Below are 19,578 nucleotides of genomic sequence, written 5' to 3'. Positions count from 1 at the left end.
ATTTTTCTAATACTGTATTTGAGGTGGCAGCCCCACTTCCCTTCTCAATACCTCGAGCTGTACGCTAAAGAAAGAAAATCCTACTGAATGCACTAATTATTGTTATAAGAAAAAGATACTGAATGTATTAATTATTGTCAATTGATAGACACCGCTGTTTTACTTACCGAATGCCTTTCATAAGACCAGAACTGACAATTTTACAGCTAAGAGTAAATGGGCATTAATAAATTCCTCCTTTTTAAGACATTAAATAAAGAAGAACAAGTTTGTTTTAACTTGTTGCCCCTTAACTAGTTTGACTCTGTCTCAAAACTTGGTTTTTTAAAATAATAAAAAAATTTAGCGTAAAGAGCGAGGGGCTGAGGAGGGTGCAGCCCCTTTCATATATGGAATAATTTCTGTTCGTTTTAAGTTTTAATGTCGCTCCTTACTTTCAGTTAAAAAAACTTGTTTTTTTATTGAATTTTTGAACGTTTTTAAGTTAATGCAAATTTAGACTTTGGCTCACCGTACATGAATTATTAAAACAAAATTTGCATATTAATTTTACTTTTATTTGGTTAAATGGCTTCGTCGAAAGTTGTTTAATTTTATTCACGAACGTTTTTATTAGTAATAAATATACGTAACTTACGAATTAACTTACGTAACGAACTTCTACATTCATATATTTTTAATACGTATATTAGAGGGTTCGCCCCCTAGTCAATACCTCACTCTTTACGCTAAAGTTCGAACTTTATTCCAATTCTTTAAAAATGACCCCTTAATAACTAAGGCTGTTAATTACAATAAATAGCTCTTATGAAAGTACTAAAAAATCTTTGGCGTAAAGAGCGAGGTATTGACTAGGGGCGAACCCAGATAATATACGCACTAATTTCTGTTCGTTTTAAGTTTTGATGTTGCTCCCTACTTTCAGTTGAAAAACTTTTTTTCATTATATTTAATTTCTCATCTTTTTTTTAAATAATGCTGGGAAATCCGGCACCCCTTTCATAACAAAGTCCCTTCCCCCATGAAATCTTCCTCCATGAAAAGATCCTCCGACGTAGGAGCTTGAAACTTCTACAGTAGGGTTCTCTGATACGCTAAATTTGATGGTGTGATTTTCATTAAGGTTCTATACCATTTAGGGGGTGTTTTTCCCTTTTATCAAAAACCAGGCAGATTTTCTAAGGCGCGTAACATTTGATGGGTAGGAATAACCTTGATGAAACGTATATATTTGAAATTAGCATAAAAATCTGATTCCTTTGATGTATCTATTGGTTTCAAAATTCCGTTTTTTATTATTTCAGTTACTATTGAGCCTTGTTGCTCCTTACTAACCGTTACCAGGTTCGTTAGCCGTTACCACGTTCGTTACCACGAACTGTTTGATTATGAAATATACTTTTTGTCCAATTCTCATTGCCCTTGTGCTAGTGAGTTCATTCTAGAAGTAATGGGGAAATCGATCACAATTTAGAGTAAAGAACAGAAAATTGCAAAAAGGTGTTGTGATAGCACCTTACACATCAGTTTCCTTATTATTATTTTCTTGTAAGGTTAAATATTGGTCTTCACTTTCATTTCTGAAAGAAGCGTAAAAAAAATTAAATTTCTGTTTGTCTTAGCACCATATCCAGACATTATTCTAGACATTAGGGGGAGTGCCCATCAACCACTACTCATTATGTTAAAATTTAGATTTTGAGTGATGATACTTTGAGATAAACGGTTCTATTAGTGCAAAATCAAACCTCACGACCGTGATTCTTCCTGAAAGTCTGTTCCAACATAGAATCATTCGAGAAATGATTCATATTTTCTAAATGCCAATTGAGAAAAAATAGACTTCCAAAGCAGCAAAAATAAGAAATTCGATACTTGAGTTACATATTTTTCTTTTAATGATAACGATTTATTTCAACAATATTTTCCGAAAAGATCAATTGGCGAATGTTTAAAAACGGCAATCGGTTCGAAAATGTCTACTTTTGTCCGGTTTCATAGTTAAACTGACCAATGATCGAGAATTAGAATTTTGTTCGAAAATAAAGGCTTCTAAGCCTCAAATTTTGGGTTCAAAAACTGACTTCTTACAACAGAAAGTTGTTGGAGAACCAAGGTTTGACTGCATTTACTATTCAAATCAAACGGAATTTTGGTAAAGCAAACTGTGCTTCCCACAAAAAGTGGGGAGTTTCCATTCCCCCAGCATCGATATCGGTACGCTTAAATTATATTCATTCATACATATAAATAGCCTCATAAATCAATGTAGGTATAACATTCAGCTTAATTTCATCTACCAATTCGTCTGAAGCACTTTTGATGGAAATTTTGAAAGTTAAGGTGAAAAATACCTTCTTGAGGCCCTTGGTCCCCCCTCTCCATATAGGTGACGAACAAAATAACTACTACTGGGTCATAAGTAGTTTACGGTTAACTGGCTAAATTTGTCAGTGAGGGTTCATTATCAGGCTTCATTCAAAGTCTAGAGTTGCAAACATTTATCCCTTAATAGTGGCTAGATATAAATTTAATTCTAATCAAGGTGGTACAATCTTCTTCTTCTTCCAAAAGCAAAAGAAAAGTTTATAAATTTATAGACCTATGTTTGTATGGTCATAACATCACCATACATACGTCGTAGGTATTTTCGAAGAACACACTGCATTTTTATGTTTTGTAACTGATTTCACTTATTAACAAAAGAATTTATCCCTATTGAACTTTTTTTTGTTCGTCTTAGAAAAAGAGTGTGGTTTTCTGAAAATACCCACGATTTCCCCCAGTAGTTCTCGATATATTGCTGTGGAGTCTTATAGGCAACCATAAATACAATGCTTTTTTGTTTATTTTAAAGTAACATCTAGTTTTAAAACATAATGGGCCAATTGCATAATTGTGGGGGATTGACATGCCTAATATCCCTAAAGACATAGTTGCTGGACCTTTCTACAATGTGGAACAAAATGGCTATCTCAAAAGTTTTACTGGAAGCGTTTGGAAAATGAAGGGTCTTGAGTGATGGGCTGCTTGCTCTCCAATCTCTTGTTACTCTTAAAAAGGGCACCAGAGTTTTTTATTTTAAATTGAATTAGCTCCTTTAAAAGTTTCAATGATATTTCTAGCTGTTATAAAGTGGCACTGCCTATGATATTGCTCAAGTGCCCTTCTGAAAACCTTCATTCATACAGTTTTTGCTTTAATTGAAAATCCCAAACGTTCCCCAATAGTTTCATCTTGGTACTTTTAGCGTCATTAGTTACATCAACTGTAGTGGTAGTATTAACAGTGTAGATATAGTGCTTTCTGGCTAGTTCAAAATCCCCCACAGCTTACCCATAAGGCCTAAATTAATAATATGAGTTGTTCGTCAAATATTACTTTGTCACCTTTGTGAAAGTCCACATGCCCATAGTTTTTTGTTTTTTTTTAGTTCAACATCCGCCTAAACATTCCTTACAAGGTTCACCTTAATACCTTTAGCTTACGCAGTAGCAATAGTTGTAGCAGCATTAGTAGAAGTATGCGCATAGCATCTTTGGTTTTTTCAACATCCTCTTCCATACGTGCTGAAAGTTTCGGACTAATACATACCACTAATAATCCTGAAGCATTTCTGATACGTTCACTTGACAACCTGTGTGGGCATATTGTGTTTCGATTTAGCTCCATACAGTTTCCATATATCCCAAAAATTTCCCCTTCTTATCCTTAGTTTTAATAGCAGTAGTAGTAGTAAATCTAGAATTAATTGTAGTAGCCTAAGTTTTAGTGGCGGCAGTAGTAATAGAAGTAGAAGAAATAGTAACTGCAGCCGTAGTATGTATAGAAGCAGTAGCATTAGGGTGAAAATATTTTCTTTTGCTTAGTTCAACATCCCTCACAGCAAGCCTTGTTAGTTTCAACTTCACACCCTGAAATGTTCCAAAGATATTGCTGTTACACCCTTTTGACAACCTGCATACAGAGGGTGTGTTCTGATTCAGTTCATCTTCCCCCTTCAAAATTTCTTGAAAATTTTACCTTCATGCCCTTAGGCATAGTTGTAATAGTAGTCACAGTAGTAGTATTGATATTACTAGTGATAGTATCGAATAACGGTAGTACTACTAACAGCACTAGTATTAACCTATTGTCTTTTTGTCAGTTGAATATCCCCCTCATGATGTCCTGAAAGTTTCAACCTTAATGCAATTAGCCATAGCTATGACATTGCTGATATGCCCTTTTGATAACCTGTATGCTTATATACTTCTTGAAATTTTCATCTCAATGCTGTTAGCTCTAAAAGTAGTTGCAATAAAAGTAGTAGTAGTAGCAATAAATGCAGCAGTAATAGTAGTATTAGCAGTAGTTGGCACATATTGCCTTTTGGTGACATAATCTTCACCTTTAAGTATTCTCTGAAAGTTTCAACTTAATACCCAAGTCAATTCTTGAGATACGCTATTTTGGCAATGAACATGCACAAAGCCTCTTTTGATTTAGTTTAAATTTCCTCTTAATATTCTAAATGGACCAGTGTGGTAGTTGTAGCGGTAGTAGTTGTAGTAGTATTGATAGGATGCAAACATTGTCTTTTCGATCATCTCCCTTATCATTTCCTGAATGTTCCAAATTAATATACGCAGTTACTCCTGTGTTGTCCCCTTTTGACAATCCGTATACATATAACGTGTTTTGATTTAGTTCAACAATCCCCTCAATATTCACTGAAAGGCTCACCCAAATACACTTCATCTTCTTGGAAAGTAAAGTTCAAAAATGTATACCTTTCTCAATAACATATACTATGTGTAACCAATGAACGAATTGCCTAACCTACAGCCCTTGTCCTGAGGACTTTGGGGAGGTTGACATCCTCAATACTGGACCTTTCAACAATGCTGGACAAAATAGCTCTCTTCACTTTATAAGAAAGGTGATAAATGTGAGTGCGGTAATTATCGAGGCATTAGTCTGGTCTCTGTAGGTAGTAATTTACTTGGTAATATGATACTTCTTAGACTGAGAGATGCCGTAGAAAAAGTTTTAAGAGAAGAGCAGTGTGGTTTTATAAAAGGTAGAGGATGTGTCAACCAAATTTTCACTCTTAGGCTAATAATTGAGAAGTTCTTGAGATTTTTAACACCTTTGGTCCTCAGTTTTATAGATTATGAGCAAGCGTTCGATTCTGTTGATAGAAGAGCTTTAGTAAAGGTTTTATCCTTGTGTGGTATACCCACAGTTTATGTAATTATCCAGTAAGCTTATCGCAGATACTTTCTGGTCTTCGGTCTCGGTGCGAACAAAAAGCTCCTCCCACTTATTTCTGCATTAGCGGATTAGTCTGTTTTCGTCAATCACTGAGAAATGGTTACCAAGTGCATTATTCGTAATAGCGAAAGCAGAAAAAAAACTTGGTGAGCCAGCCAAGTGGTTTGCAAGTGTCCCATCTAACAGGTATGAATTATTTTATATACAAATCATGACTTAATCTATTATTTACATACAGTGGACTCAACTGATCGGACTTTGTAGGATTCTATAAAAAATGGGATGAGATGGTTGATGAAATTTTTGAAAATAAGGAATTATTTCTTCTTCTAATAACTGGTGGAGTAGGTGTGATGGTTTCAGGGGTGGATCCAGGATTTTTTTAGGGGGGGCAAAATAGGTTGATCCGACAATTTTTACGTTAGGAGCAAGTTTAATTAATGCAAACTTGCGTTAATTAGGTAAATTACGCTACTTTAGACTACTAGAGGGGGGCACCCCTCGCCCCCCTCTGGATCTGCCACTGGATGGTTTATCATTTTTTTTTCACGTCGTGATGTTTATTTTCTACGATATCTATTTTCTAGATAAGACTACTTTCGTTTTCAATCAATGTTTTCGTATGAAACGGGCAGACCTTTCCTGAACTTTAAACAATAAACACCTCTGTTTGAAAATCTTTGCACTTTGTGAATTTAGATAGCGATAAGGGTTCCTGATTTAGAACAATTTTAGGACTTGGGTTCTAATTATTCGTTGCTGTGGTAAAAGTTGCCATAATAGCCCTATCCAAGAAAATACCAAACGTCTGTTAAGAAGTGTTTTTCGTAAAATTCTTAGGGAACTTTCAGAAAATTTTATTTCTACTGATCTTAAGTTTAATATGGCCTTTACTTTTCTTTAAAAAAAACTTTCTTTTTCGTAAAGTTTTCGTAGTATATATATATATATATATATATATATATATATATATATATATATATATATATATATATATATATATATATATATATATATATATATATATATATATATATATATATATATATATATATATATATATATATATATATATATATATATATATATATATATATATATATATATATATATATAAATATATATATATATATATATAAACATATGTATATATATATTTATATTTGCGCGTACAAACAGCTCCTCTCATTTGATCTGCCATCAGCGGTTCAATTACCGTGGAACACGTATTTTGGCAGAAACTTTCTCAAAATGCCTTTGAAACCAACTTGAGACTTCGAAAACTATTTTTAATTCCTAAAAATATCTAATAATAACATTACACTACTAACTACCGGTTTTCATGTATGTATTGGAATAAATTAATTTAAAATTTGTTTTTTCAAAATTAGTGTTCCAACGTTGAAGCCAAGTTTCGCGTCCAAGAGAAATCTGACTTGTCTACCCGTGAAAAGATCTGACTTCGCTTATGTTTATATCTGCAAAAACGTTCTCCGGAGCACTCGCACCCCGGTCCGGGTTTTTATAATGGGTGAGATAGAGAATGATCATACTGCTAATTATATAAACTGTGAGTATACCAGACAAATACATTAAAGTGATTAGTGCTATGTACGAGAATAACACTGCTGCGGTTAAGGTAGGAAATGAGGTTAGCAGCTAGTTTTGTATTAAACCAGGAGTTAAGCAGGGTTGTGTTCTATCCCCCTTGAAATGGATTATTTTGATGGACTTTGTTTTGAGGAGCACAGGAAAGGCAATGGGAGACCACGGAATCAAATGGGGAGGAAAAAGTCTCCTGGACTTGGATTATGCTGATGATTTAAGCATTCTAGATGAAAGTGTGAGTAAAATGAATGCAGTTTTAGAGGTTTTGCGAGTTCAGGGTGCTAGAATTGGTTTGAAAATTAATGTTAGGAAGACTAAGTCACTAAGGCTAGGAATAAGTGAAGATGAAGAGGTGACGTTGGGTATTGAAAAGATTGATCAGGTGGGCAGCTTCACTAACCTTGGTAGTATTATTAGTAAAGATGGTGGGATCGGTGAATAAATTAAAAATAGAATAGCCAAGGCTCAGGGTGTTTTTTCACAGTTAAAAAAAAGTATGGAAGAATAGGAAGATAAGTCTGCAAACCAAGATTAGAATCTTAGAAGCTACAGTGATGACAGTGGTCAAATATGGCTCTGAAGCATGACGCTACGAAAAGCGGATGAAGATTTGCTAGATGTTTTCCAGAGAAATTGCTTATGGATTGTTCTGGATTCCCGGCTGACTGACCGTATTTCAAACAATAGGCTATACGAAAAAAGTGGTTTAATACCGCTCTTTAGGGCTATAATGAAAGAAAGGTTGAGGTGGCTAGAGCGCGTTGTGCGGATGAAGGATGACAGATTGCCGAAGATTGTTCTTTTTGGCCAACCATCTAGGGCTAAACCGAAATCAGGTTGTCCCCGTCTGGGGTGGGAGGACGTCATAAAGAAAGATTTAAAGGAAATGGGAACTTCGTGGGCGGGGGTAAAAAGGGAGACTTTAAATAGATTTGGGTGGAGGAGGAGCGTCCGTAGCTGTGTTGGCCTCAGGCGGCTTGGTCCTGCGGTGAGTTGTTAGTAGTAGTAGTAGTAGTAGTAGTTCCACAAAAAACTTACATGCCCCAGGCATAACTTATGACCCATGTCCCTGGGCTCTGGGGGATTGTGTTATATGAATTTGGACTATTGGCAACAAAATAGGGCTGCCCCTGATCACTTTGACTCTTAAAAAGGAAACTAGGACATCTGGTTTCCAATACAATAAGTCCCCTCCGGAGTTTATACAACCACTCTTTCCATAAAACCTTATACGCCCTGGGGGCATAACTTATAATCCTTGCCCTGAGGGCTTGGAGGGGGGGGGTTCATTCTCAAAGACATAATTTCCAGACCTTTCACCTGCGCTGAACAAAATGCCTGTCTAAAAATTTTGATTAGATGTGCTTTGGGAATTGATGGTTGGGGGGGGCGGGGGCTTGTTGCCCTCCAATCTGTTTTGACTACAAAAACGGCCCTTTCAATTTCCAATCGAATGAGCATTTTTGAAGTTTGTGCGACAACAAATGGACATCTCAAAATTTGTATCAGGTGAGTTTTGGGAAAATATGAGGTGTCGGGAATGGGCCAGGGGTATCCACCCTCCGATCACTCTAAATCTTAAAAAGGGCACTATAACTTCTGATTACCCAACGGGCCCCCTTCATAGTTTATATGATCACCCTTTCTATATAAACCTTAAATGCCCCCAGAGCATAACCTACAACCCTTGCCATGAGGGCTGGGGGGAAGGGTTGGGGGTGTCATCCTCAAAGACATAATTACTGGACCCTTCAACTACGTTGAACAAAATATCTATTTCAAAATTTTGATTGGATGTTCAAGTTTGGGGACAGGGTGAGCGTGGGTTGGGTGTTATTTGCCCTCCAATCACTTTCGACTATTAAAAAGAGCACTAGCCCTTTCAATTTCCAATCAAAGGAGCCCTTTTCCAAGTTTCTACGACCACAAATGGCCATCTCAAAATTCCTATCATATACACTTCGGGAAAATACAAGGTGTTTGGGGGGGGGTGGGGTATCCATTCTCCGATCACTCTGAATCTAAAAAAAAGTACTGAAACTTCTGATTGGTAATAAAGTGCGTTCCCTCCGAAGTTTATACGATCACTCTTTCTAAATGAACATTATATGCCCTAAGGGCATAACTTACAACCCTTAGTCTCAGGGCTGTAGGGGGGAGGTCATCTTCAAATACATATTTTACGGACCTTTCAACCCCGTTCAACAAAATGGCTATCTCAAAATTTTGATTGGATTTGTTTGGATAAATGGTGTGCGTTTGAAGGGGGTTAACTGCCCTTCAATCACTTTTGACTATAAAAAAGGGCACTAGCCCTTTCAGTCTTCAATCAAACGAGCTCTTTTTGAAGTTTCTATAACAACTCCTTCGATATGAAGTGCCCTGGTCTAAAACCAAAAAAAAAAAACGACACAAAAATAACAAAAATTCATAAATAATATATTGTGCCCACATCGTTCTTTACTTAGGCAGCGCTATTGCGCTGCCTACGAAAGAACAACAGCAATCTAACAACTACAACCTTGCAAAACAAATTTGATTACACTGTTGTTTTGCTGAGTTGTATTACTGCTTTTGGGACATTGTCCTGCTAATTAGCATTATTTAACTTGTGTTTTATGTAACTTTTCTCTGTCCATAACTTCTGTTCTTCCGTTGAAAAATCAGCATTTACGGAGCATCAGTGTTTTGTAGCAAGTGAGTAGATATGGTGAGTAGTGAGGTAGCTGTGAACAAATAGCATTTCTTATTGGGAAGTATACAAACACTTATTAGGAGGGGGGTTTTGTGATTGGGGTAAGTTTCCACGGGGAGAATTTACCGTGGGGAGAACTTTCCAAGGACAATTTTACATTGGCTCTTTTACAGCTCAATTTTACACCTGGAGATCTTCCAGGGGAGGTACCCGGGGTAAATTTTCAACAGATTTGTATTTCTGGAGAAAAATTACCACAAAAGGAGAATTTGAAAAAGGAGAATATGCTAAGGAAAATTTTTCAGGCTGTTTCATCTGCAATAAATTTTACAGATGGGGGGGGGCGATCAGCAATGATAGAATTTCCCGGAGGAAATTTTACGGGATGGGGTGTATTTTAGGTAGGAGGAACTCTCAGCGGAGGAGTTTCCATTGATGGGAGAAAATTTTTCATGGTGGTAGAGCCACATTTACTGGTATTATTCGAAAAACAATCAGAAATTAATAAAATTTTCAACTGAAAATAAAGAGTGGCATTGAAACTCAAAACAAACATAAATTATTTCGTATATGAAGGATTTGTTCCCCTGCTCTATACCTTGCTCTATGCGCTAAAGTTTGACCTTTTTCCAGTTTTTTTTAAGAATGACTGTTTAAACACAAGGGCCGTTTTATTAGAATAGGAAAATAAGTGCTAATAACATTAGCTTGAAAAGCAAGGTATTGAGGGGGGGGGGGTAATAGCTTCCCATGCGGTATAATTTCTATTCGTTTGAGCTTCAATGTTGCTCCTTACTTTCAGTTGAAAAAAATATGTTTTTTAATTAATCAAATACCAAGAAGAGATGAAGGCAGCGATGATGAATAATTTTCCTGAAATATTTCATAGGTTAAGACACAACGTATTTCACAATATATCATATCATAATCAAACAGTTTGTGGGAACGAACTGTAAGGAGCGACCCGGCTCAATGGTCACCGAAACTCAAGAAAACGGGTTTTTGATGCTAGTAGATACATCAAAAGAATCATATTTAAATGCTGATTTCAAATATATAACTTTTATCAAGTTTAATCCTACCTATCAAAAGTTACACGCCTGAGAAAATTTGCATGCTTTTCGTAAAAAGGGATAAGGACCCCCTAAAAGTTCTAGAACCTTAATGAAAATCACACCATCATATTCAGAGTATCAGAGAACCCTACTGTAGAGGTGCTCCCATCTGTGAAATTGTGGAATTTTGCATTTTTTGCCAGAAGAAAGATCACGGATGCGTGTTTATTTGTTTTTTTTTGTTTGTTTGTTTTTTGCCCATGGGTGATCGTATCGATCCAGTGGTCTTAGAATATCGTGGGAGGATGCATTATAACGGAAATTAAAAGTTATAGTACCCTTATTAAGTGACCAAAAAAATGGACCCACGCTCATTTTTTTCCCAAAGTTACCTGATCAAAATTTTTAGATAGCCATTTTGTTCAGCATGGTTGAAAATATGATAAGTATGTCCGTTAAGATAACCTAATCCCTCGAAGTCCCCGGGAGGAGGGCTGAAAGTTATGAACTTTACCCAATGTTAACATATAGTATTGGTTATTAGGAAGTATACAAAGTTTTCAAGGGGGGATTTTTTCTGGTAGTAGGGGGGTGGGTGGGTCGGGAGTTATGTGGGAATATCTTTCCATGAAGAAAGTTTTCATGGGGGAAGGGACATTGCTATGAAGGGGGCGCTGGATTTCCCAGCATTATTAAAAAAAAGGTCAGAAATTAAATATAAAAAAAACAAGTTTTCCAACTGAAAATAAGGAGTAACATCAAAACTTAAAACAAACAGAAAATATTACGTGTATGATTGGGTTCGCCCCTAGTCAATACCTGGCTCTTTAAGCCAAAGATTTTTTAGTACTTTCATAAGAGCTATTTATTCTAAATAACATCCTTTGTGATTAAGGGGTCGTTTTTAAAGAACTGGAACAAAATTCGAACTTTAGCTTAAAGAGTGAGGTATTGACTAGGGGGTGAGCCCCCTAATATACGTATTAAAAATATATGAATATAGAGGTTCGTTATGTAAGTTAATTCGTAAGTTACGTATATTTACTACTAATAAAAACGTTCGTAAATAAAATTAAACAAGTTTCGAGAAAGCCATTTAACCAAATAAAAGTAAAATTAATATGCAAATTTTGTTTTAATTATTCATGTACGGTGAGCCAAAACCAAAACCTGCATTAATTCAAAAACGTTAAAATATAAAAAAAAAAACAATTTTTTTTAACCGAAAGTAAGGAACGACGTTAAAACTTAAAACGAATAGAAATTATTCCGTATATAAAAGGGGCTGTCCCCTCCTCAACGCCTCACTCTTTACGCTAAAGTTTGACTTTCCCATAACTCTTATTTTTTTTTCAACAATAAAAACATTTAGTGTAAAGAGCGAGGCGTTGAGGAGGGGACAGCCCCTTTCATATACGGAATAATTTCTGTTCGTTTTAGGTTTTAACGTCGTTCCTTACTTTCAGTTAAAAAAAAAAACTTGTTTTTTTTATTTATTATAATATGAAGGTCATAATATCACATAGAATGTGTCATAAATTTAAAGTATATCATAACAAATATATGTCTGTCCATGTTTCTTAGGAGCTTATGTCTTAGAAAGATCATGTCTTTTGAAGCTTTCTTGAGAAAATAAACTGAGCTTTTCTGGAATAAAATCACGGTCATTTAGAGCATTATGGAACTGGAGTACCCAACGCGATACCTTTTTATTGACACTTACACATCCTCTCAGAATTCAAGTATCTATTAGAAAGTTTCAAGAAAATGATTCTCTACGGGAATGGACAAGAAATACTTTTATTAGCTTTCCCTATCGTTTAGAAAATAGAATAATGTTTGCTATAGCCTTTCGTTCTAATACTGAATGCAAGAGGGAAGAACCCTCTTATTATGCAGGAAATTCTTTTTTTTTCAGTCTCATAATTGTAATATGGTTAAGATTACGTTTATGGGAAAGCTTCGCTTTCCAAAAATTCCAGAAAAATTACGCTTTCTGGAAAAGCTTCAGTAAGCCCTCTTCCCTAAAAGCAGAGGTACATTGACTTTAGTTCTGCCCAAATGACTTCATTTTTAGCCGTAGACCTTCCATATTGGCGCTGTTCATCATGGATTTTATAGCAGTTAAAAATAGCTCCATTGGAACTGAAACTTCGTTTAACTGAACCCCTTGCAACTGATATCATGTAACTGAACCCTTATGCAACTGAAACCCCGTCTAACTCATCATCCATGCAACTCAGTCTTAACCCCCCCCTCTCCCCTGAAGTGTTTGCCCGACTCATGAAAACATAAAAAAATGCATAGGGGCCTATAAACATATTTTTGATGCGTTTTCTATATTTTTTTCCTTTTACTCGTTTCAAGTTTTGATTACTACTTTGGTTTGAAAATACCAAATTTCATATAAACTTAATGCTAGGTATTGGTAATGGTTCGAGGCGTTTACCCCCCCCCCCCAGAAATAACCCCCCGCGGAAAACACCCCCGGTAAATACCCCCCCACCCCCGCAGACAATACCCCCGTAAAATACCCCCCCCCCCGGGAAAATTAAGGCTTTCGTAATTAGAGAATTTTATTTTAGTTTTATTTTTTTAATTTCCTTAGGGGAAAGGAATTTTGGTACTTGTGTATTATGCGCCACTCACTCAAGTTTACGCTGTGTAAAATTCGAGATCACACCAGTTTTTTCGTTACTTTAGAAATAAATTTGGGCTATAGATTTGCACATTAGGGGGGGGGAGGATAAAGTATAGCGGGTCTGCATGCAAATGTGTTTGGTACAATTATTCTGCATATTAGATAGATAGATAGAGAAGTATATTTTAAAGCCAAATATACGTCCATCAACATAGTAAAATAACATAAATGAAAGCCCAAACAACACAAACTTTGATCAGCGATCATCATAAAACACTTACATGAAACACCACACAAACCTAATAATAGTATTTAATACTTTGAAAATCGGTCATCGAAAAAACAAACAAACACTTAACACTTGGAAAAAACGGTACTTGGGCACTATATGGGCCTTCACAAGGAAACCAGTCAAGAAAAAACCGCCCATTCAAGAGACCGCTATAGAGTAATGCAATACAAGGCGTCGTTTTCGTTGCGTATACGATATTTAAACTGTTGTTTTTGGGGGGTTTAGGGTGGGGAAAAGGTACCTAAATTAGGTTACGTATTTAATATATGCTATGCTTTACCCTCAAACTCCCTAATGTGCAAATTAATAGCCCAAATTTGCTTATAAACTATTATATATTCATCCTATTTTATTTCATTATTTTATTTCACAATTTCATTTCATTCACAAGTACAGAAAAAACACTTAAATGAAACATTACATTTACTTTATACTGGCATTGTTTTTTTTTTTTTGTTTTTTTTTGTTTTTTTTAGTTAACAAAATTTGCAGATACCTCGCTATTTTTCTGTAATTTTTTAGTGGCCATACCTAGAAGGAATTGTTTTGTGACTTCAAACTGTCCAAATAAGTTACCCTCCCCCTATGTGCAAATATATAGCCTAAATTATGTTTCCCAACTATTCTGTCACTTGTCTTTATTTATTTATTTATTTGAAAACCCGTCATACAAAAGCAACAAGACGGAGCAGTAAGAGAAAACAAAATAATGAAATAATAAAGACAGTTATTAGACACTTCAAAAAATACAAGTCAAGCAAATATACGAAAGAAACCAGAATAAAAAGAAAAAGGGTTCTAAGCGAACGAGTATAAACACAAACATTTACTATCTAATGTGCCCATTATCTTACCACTGCAAGATGGGGCTCCAGTCGCGAGACGAATTAATCGTTAAAATTCACATACTTGTTAATATGGCAATACATGATTCAATTATACTATAACAAATAAACGCAAACGATTTTCGATTCCAAGGTTGGAGCCGAAGGCGATAAGTTAAGGAACGGTAACAGCACGATCAAATTTATATAATATATGTTCGAAAAAGAAAAAGAAATCTTGAACATGGCGCGACCTACTATATGTGCTGCAGAACAGAAACGTTAAACAATCATACAAGAATTAAATTATTATTATAATTAAAAATTATTGAAAAATTCGTCACAATTAGAGATATTTATGTTATATCTCTAGCTTCGTTGGCATATCAATTCTTCCACGGAGATCTCCCATTTTGTTTTTCTGGACTACTTAAGCTAGTAGGGAAAGTAAATTTGTACGCAGTTCAAAACAGGGAGGATGTAATGATTCCGGCTACTCCCTCGGTTCGTTCAGACTTTGGTCTGGTCGTGACTGTGGGACGTGCTTGGAACTTGGTTCCTGCTGAGATTCGTCAGTCACGAACACTTGGCTCCTTTAAAAGACAGATGAAAAGTTTCTTATTAAAGATAAATATTAAATAATTTATAGTTGTTCTATAATGTTTGTTTTTTTTTTGGGGGGGGGGGTGCTTTTTTTTGTTTTTTTGGGGTTGGATCCTCGATGATGTAGAAAAATTTTTTTTTTTATTTATTTTCGGGTGATAGGAGGGTTGCTGTTTCGTGTGGACTGTCGGTGAGTTGACTTCTTTTCCTTATAGATTTATAAATTAGACATTGTTTAGTATTGTTTATGCCAAGTTTTAATATTAGTCATTTATTCTGTGTCGTTTCCCAAATAACGGGCCATTGAGCCCTTTGGGATATTGTTTTTGTTATTGTTATGTATGGAAATAAATGGAACTTGAACTTGAACAATTAAAAACACAAAACGATGGACCATAGGAAAAAAGACAATACATCGCTGCTTAAGAATGTGGGACCAATCATTTAAATTCTTATCAATTTTTTTAACATATCCGTCTAGCGACGGCAACTTCTGGCTCAGCAACCTTGAATTTTGCAATAGTGAGTGAATTTCTATATCACGGAGGCAGATGAAGCAAATATTTGGCAAAACGAAAGAACATGGATCGGATTTTACTCTTGTCAGTTTTAGTTAGGAGTTTCCAGAAGGGTGCGTCGTAGAGGATATGGGGAAGGGCAACAGCATTATATAGACTTGCTAGAAGATGTCAGTTGAATCGAAGTTCACAAGATGCAATGGAAGCGTAAGCTGCTGAGATTCTACGTCTGATTTGTTCAAGAAGTTTTTGGGTGAGTCGGATAGAAGAAGCAATGGGCAGACCTAAATACATAAGATTATCTATAGGTTAAACAGAGCTAGATCCAACTGTGATGGAAGGGGCAAAGGAAATTGTTTTCCAGTTAAACAGGACAATATTAGATTTGGAGGAGTTGAATTCAAGCCCAATTCTCTGATATTCCACCTCAAGGATTCCAAAAATTTCGGTGATACGTTGAAGAGTTCGACTAAGGTTCTACTAAAAGTTCGACTAAGGGTGTCGTCAGCATAGCAAACCAAGGAAAGGTCTACAGAAAACAAAATCAGTGAAGGTGGGCACAAATCTTGTGCTTCCACAACATAGTTATTGAAGAGGTCGGAAGAGTTAACAGCTCCTTTACGGGCCCCTTTCTTGACTGGGATAAGTTGTCTACGCGGAATCAGGGGCATCTCTTTATCTGGGGGTAGTTTCAGTCGGATATGAAGTCTTGAATATAAATCACGAAGAGAACGAATAATGTCTCATGCTAAGATAAAAGAAACTAACGAAGAAACCGGTTTGTTCTCGAGGTTTACACAGCATAAGCTTGAGTGAGTGGCCTATAATGCGCAAGTACCAAAATTCCTTCCCCCTACAGAAAAAAACTCAAGTAAAATTCCCAAATTTTGAAAGCCTTATTTTCCACGGGTGAGGGGTATTTTCCGGGTGGGTATTTACCGGGGGGGGGGGGGGTATTTTCCGCGAGGGGTATTTTGCACGGGGTGTGTTATCCGATGGGGGTGATTTTTGGGGATATATTCCGCTGGGGTTTTTTCTGTAGGGGGGTATTTCCCGGGGGGTATTTTTCATGTGTGTGTGTGTGTGTGGGGGGGGGGGTAAGTTCTGGGGGGGGGGGTTATATTCTTGGGGGCATTTTTTTGGTGGGGGGGGGTATTTTCTGCGGGGGGTATTCTCCGGGGGTTATCGCCAGGGGGTAAACGCCGGCCACCATTGCTAATATATATATATATATGAATTACCTGATTGGCAGTGACTGTCCTTTTTCTACTATTCTTTTTCTCTGCTTTTTTCTTAGTCAACGTTTTTACTTTTGTATCCGCAAGTCACTGTTTAAGTAAAATTGACGGTTCTAATATTTTTACAAAATGTTATTGTCCGATGTATTTGACCCAGGTATTTACTTCAGGGGATAATTCTTTAAACAGATGGAATAAATAACTTGAAGTTATAGTGAGTTTTAAATCGGTGGGGGAAGGGGATCTGCTCATTTGTCAGGACCATCCTTTTTTGGGGAAAATACAGGTGTGAAGGACCAATCCATTTTGACCAACACAATTATCACCGTTCCCACATGTAGTTTCCACCCTTTTTAAAATATCCGTTATAAATTATAACTCCGTTATTAAATCCACTTATTTTTCTTAACCTAAATTTCGAAATTTATTCTTGGATCTCAAAATCCAAAACCTTTAAAACTTGATTAATAAAATTCTAATGGAAAATCAATTTGGGTTCAGAAAAGGGCTATCTACGGATATAGCAGTTCTGAAATTGGTTGATTGGATTAGTGATGCATTTGAAGCTGGTCTCATACCTGCAGCTGTGTTTTTGGATAATAATGAAAAAAGCGTTCGATACGGTGGACCCCTCAGAGCTTATTCAAGCTCTTGACTCGATTGGGGTGAAGGGTTCAAGTCTGGAGTGGTTTTCATCGTATCTACACAATCGGTATCAGATAGTTCAGAATGGGTCATCTTTAACTTCAAAAAAGAAAGTAGAGTGTGGGGTCCCACAAGGGTCAATCTTGGGACCTCTACTTTTCATTATTTTCATTGGTCGAATGAAGCATTACCTGTCAAAGGCTGGTGTCATCCTGTTTACGGTTGACACTTTGCTCTTTCTGGCAGCGCCTTCACTTGATGTTGTGTATAATAAAATTCATAATGCAGTTTCTAAATTTCTAACTTTTTCTCAGCAAAATATGTTAACCCTAAACTTTTCTAAAACCTTTTTCATGATATTTTCTAGACTTTCGTCTAGTGCTGGAAATGACCATATCACCGTTCAAGAAAATGTGATAAAGAGAGTAGCAACAACGAAGTATTTGGGGTTTTTAATTGATGAAAACCTGTCGTGGAAAAACCATTCAAGTGCGACAGCTGAAAAATTAAGCAGAGGCCTTGGGGTGATGCGAAGAATTAAAAATCTAGTCCCCAAAAAAATCCTGAAAATGATTTATTTTTCTATATTTTACCCATATATTAGCTACGGATGCTCTATATGGGCAAGTAATTTTGTTACATGTTTTAAAAGAGTACAAAAACTTCAGAATAGAGCTGTAAAATTATTATCTGAATTTGATGATTCTGATGAGGTTCCTGCTTATGAGCATTTTAAAAAGAATATGTTAATGGATGTATCCCAAATTCGTGATTACCAAGTCGCGATTTTCTCATATAAATATTTGAATCAGCTGCTCACCCCTGCTTTTGAAAATATTTTTACTTTTAATAGAGACCGTCATGATCATAATACAAGAAAAGCTGATGACTTAACTCATGAGTTTAGGAGTACCACTCGGACATCTTTTGTGATTCCCTATTGTGGTCTCTATGTTTAGAATATATTGCCCAAGTGTGTGAAAAATTCGCCTAGTCTTCCGGATTTCAAGTCAGGGGCAAAGAAGTTTCTTTCATCTCTTGAGTGAAGTTGGTGTCATTCCCGCCCCAGGTTGTCGTTCCATTGATGTTATTTCCCGAATTCAGTTTGCTTTTTTTCTTTTTTTTTTAATATCTAATTCTTGTCTTTTCCTCTTTATATCTTTTTTACTTTTTTCCTTCATCAGATAATTTTCTTGTGTGTTGAGTAGCAAGGTATGAATGTTATTTTAATTAGCTTAGAGTGATAACCTCGCTTGCCCTTTCAAGCTTATTGTCTTTCTTGGCAGGCGAAAGGCGAATAGTGTTTGTTTTCTTTTTTAATAAATGTATATCTCATATCTCATCTCATAGGAACTCAAATCGTTCACATAATGGTTATCTAGTTTATAATTAAATAAATTATAAATATATGTTATCTAAGAACTCGCTCCTCTTTCAGCCCTGTGAAAGAGTTTCACTCTTTGCTCCCTCCTTTGGAATTCCAATTCCCTAAAATTAGTCCTTATTGCTTTATTCTATTCCATTTGGAGGCGACCTGCTTTTTGTCTCGCTTCAGATCAAACAGTTCGCGGTGACGAATGCGTGATAAGTAAGGAGCGATCTAGCTCAATAGTAACCGAAACTCTAAAAAACGGAATTTTGATACCAATAGATACATCATAAGATTCAGATTTTAATTCTTATTTCAAATATATAAGTTTCATCAAGTTTAGTACCACCCATCAAAAGTTACGTGCCTGAGAAAATTTGCCTGATTTTTGAAAAAAGGGGAAAACACCTCCTAAAAGCTATAGAACCTTAATGAAAATCACACCATCAGATTCAACGTACCAGAGATCCAAGCTCCTATCTGCAAAAATGTGTTTCAAGTTCCTATCTGCAAAAATGTGGAATTTTGTATTTTTTGCCAGAAGAAAGATCACGGATGTGTGTTTGTTTGTTTTTTTGTTGTGTTCCCAGGGGCGATTATATTGACCCAGTGGTCCTAGAATATAGTGGGAGGGCTAATTCGAACGGAAATTAAAAGTTCTAGTGCCCTTTTAAAGTGACCAAAAAAATGGAGGGCAACTAGGCCCCCTACCACGCTCATTTTTTCCCAACGTCACCCGATCAAAATTTTGAGATAGCCATTTTGTTCAGCGTGGTCGAAAATATATTAGCTATGTCTTTTTGTATAACGTAATCCCCCAAAGTCCCCGGGGGG

General features: G+C 36.1%; 1 protein-coding gene across 1 annotated transcript in view; it reads left to right on the top strand.

The window, feature by feature from the left end:
* The window catches only part of LOC148948298 (uncharacterized), a 281,601-nt gene that overhangs the window by 97,028 nt on the left and 164,995 nt on the right, over positions 1–19,578 (top strand). The gene's annotated exons all lie outside the window — the stretch shown is intronic.

This window comes from Artemia sp. Qi Xiang Cuo, chromosome 9 (assembly GCF_049724085.1).
Source record: "Artemia sp. Qi Xiang Cuo chromosome 9, ASM4972408v1, whole genome shotgun sequence".
NCBI lineage: Eukaryota > Metazoa > Arthropoda > Branchiopoda > Anostraca > Artemiidae > Artemia > Artemia sp. Qi Xiang Cuo.
Note: the sequence above shows the minus strand (reverse complement) of the source record. Positions and strands in the feature narration are given on the sequence as shown.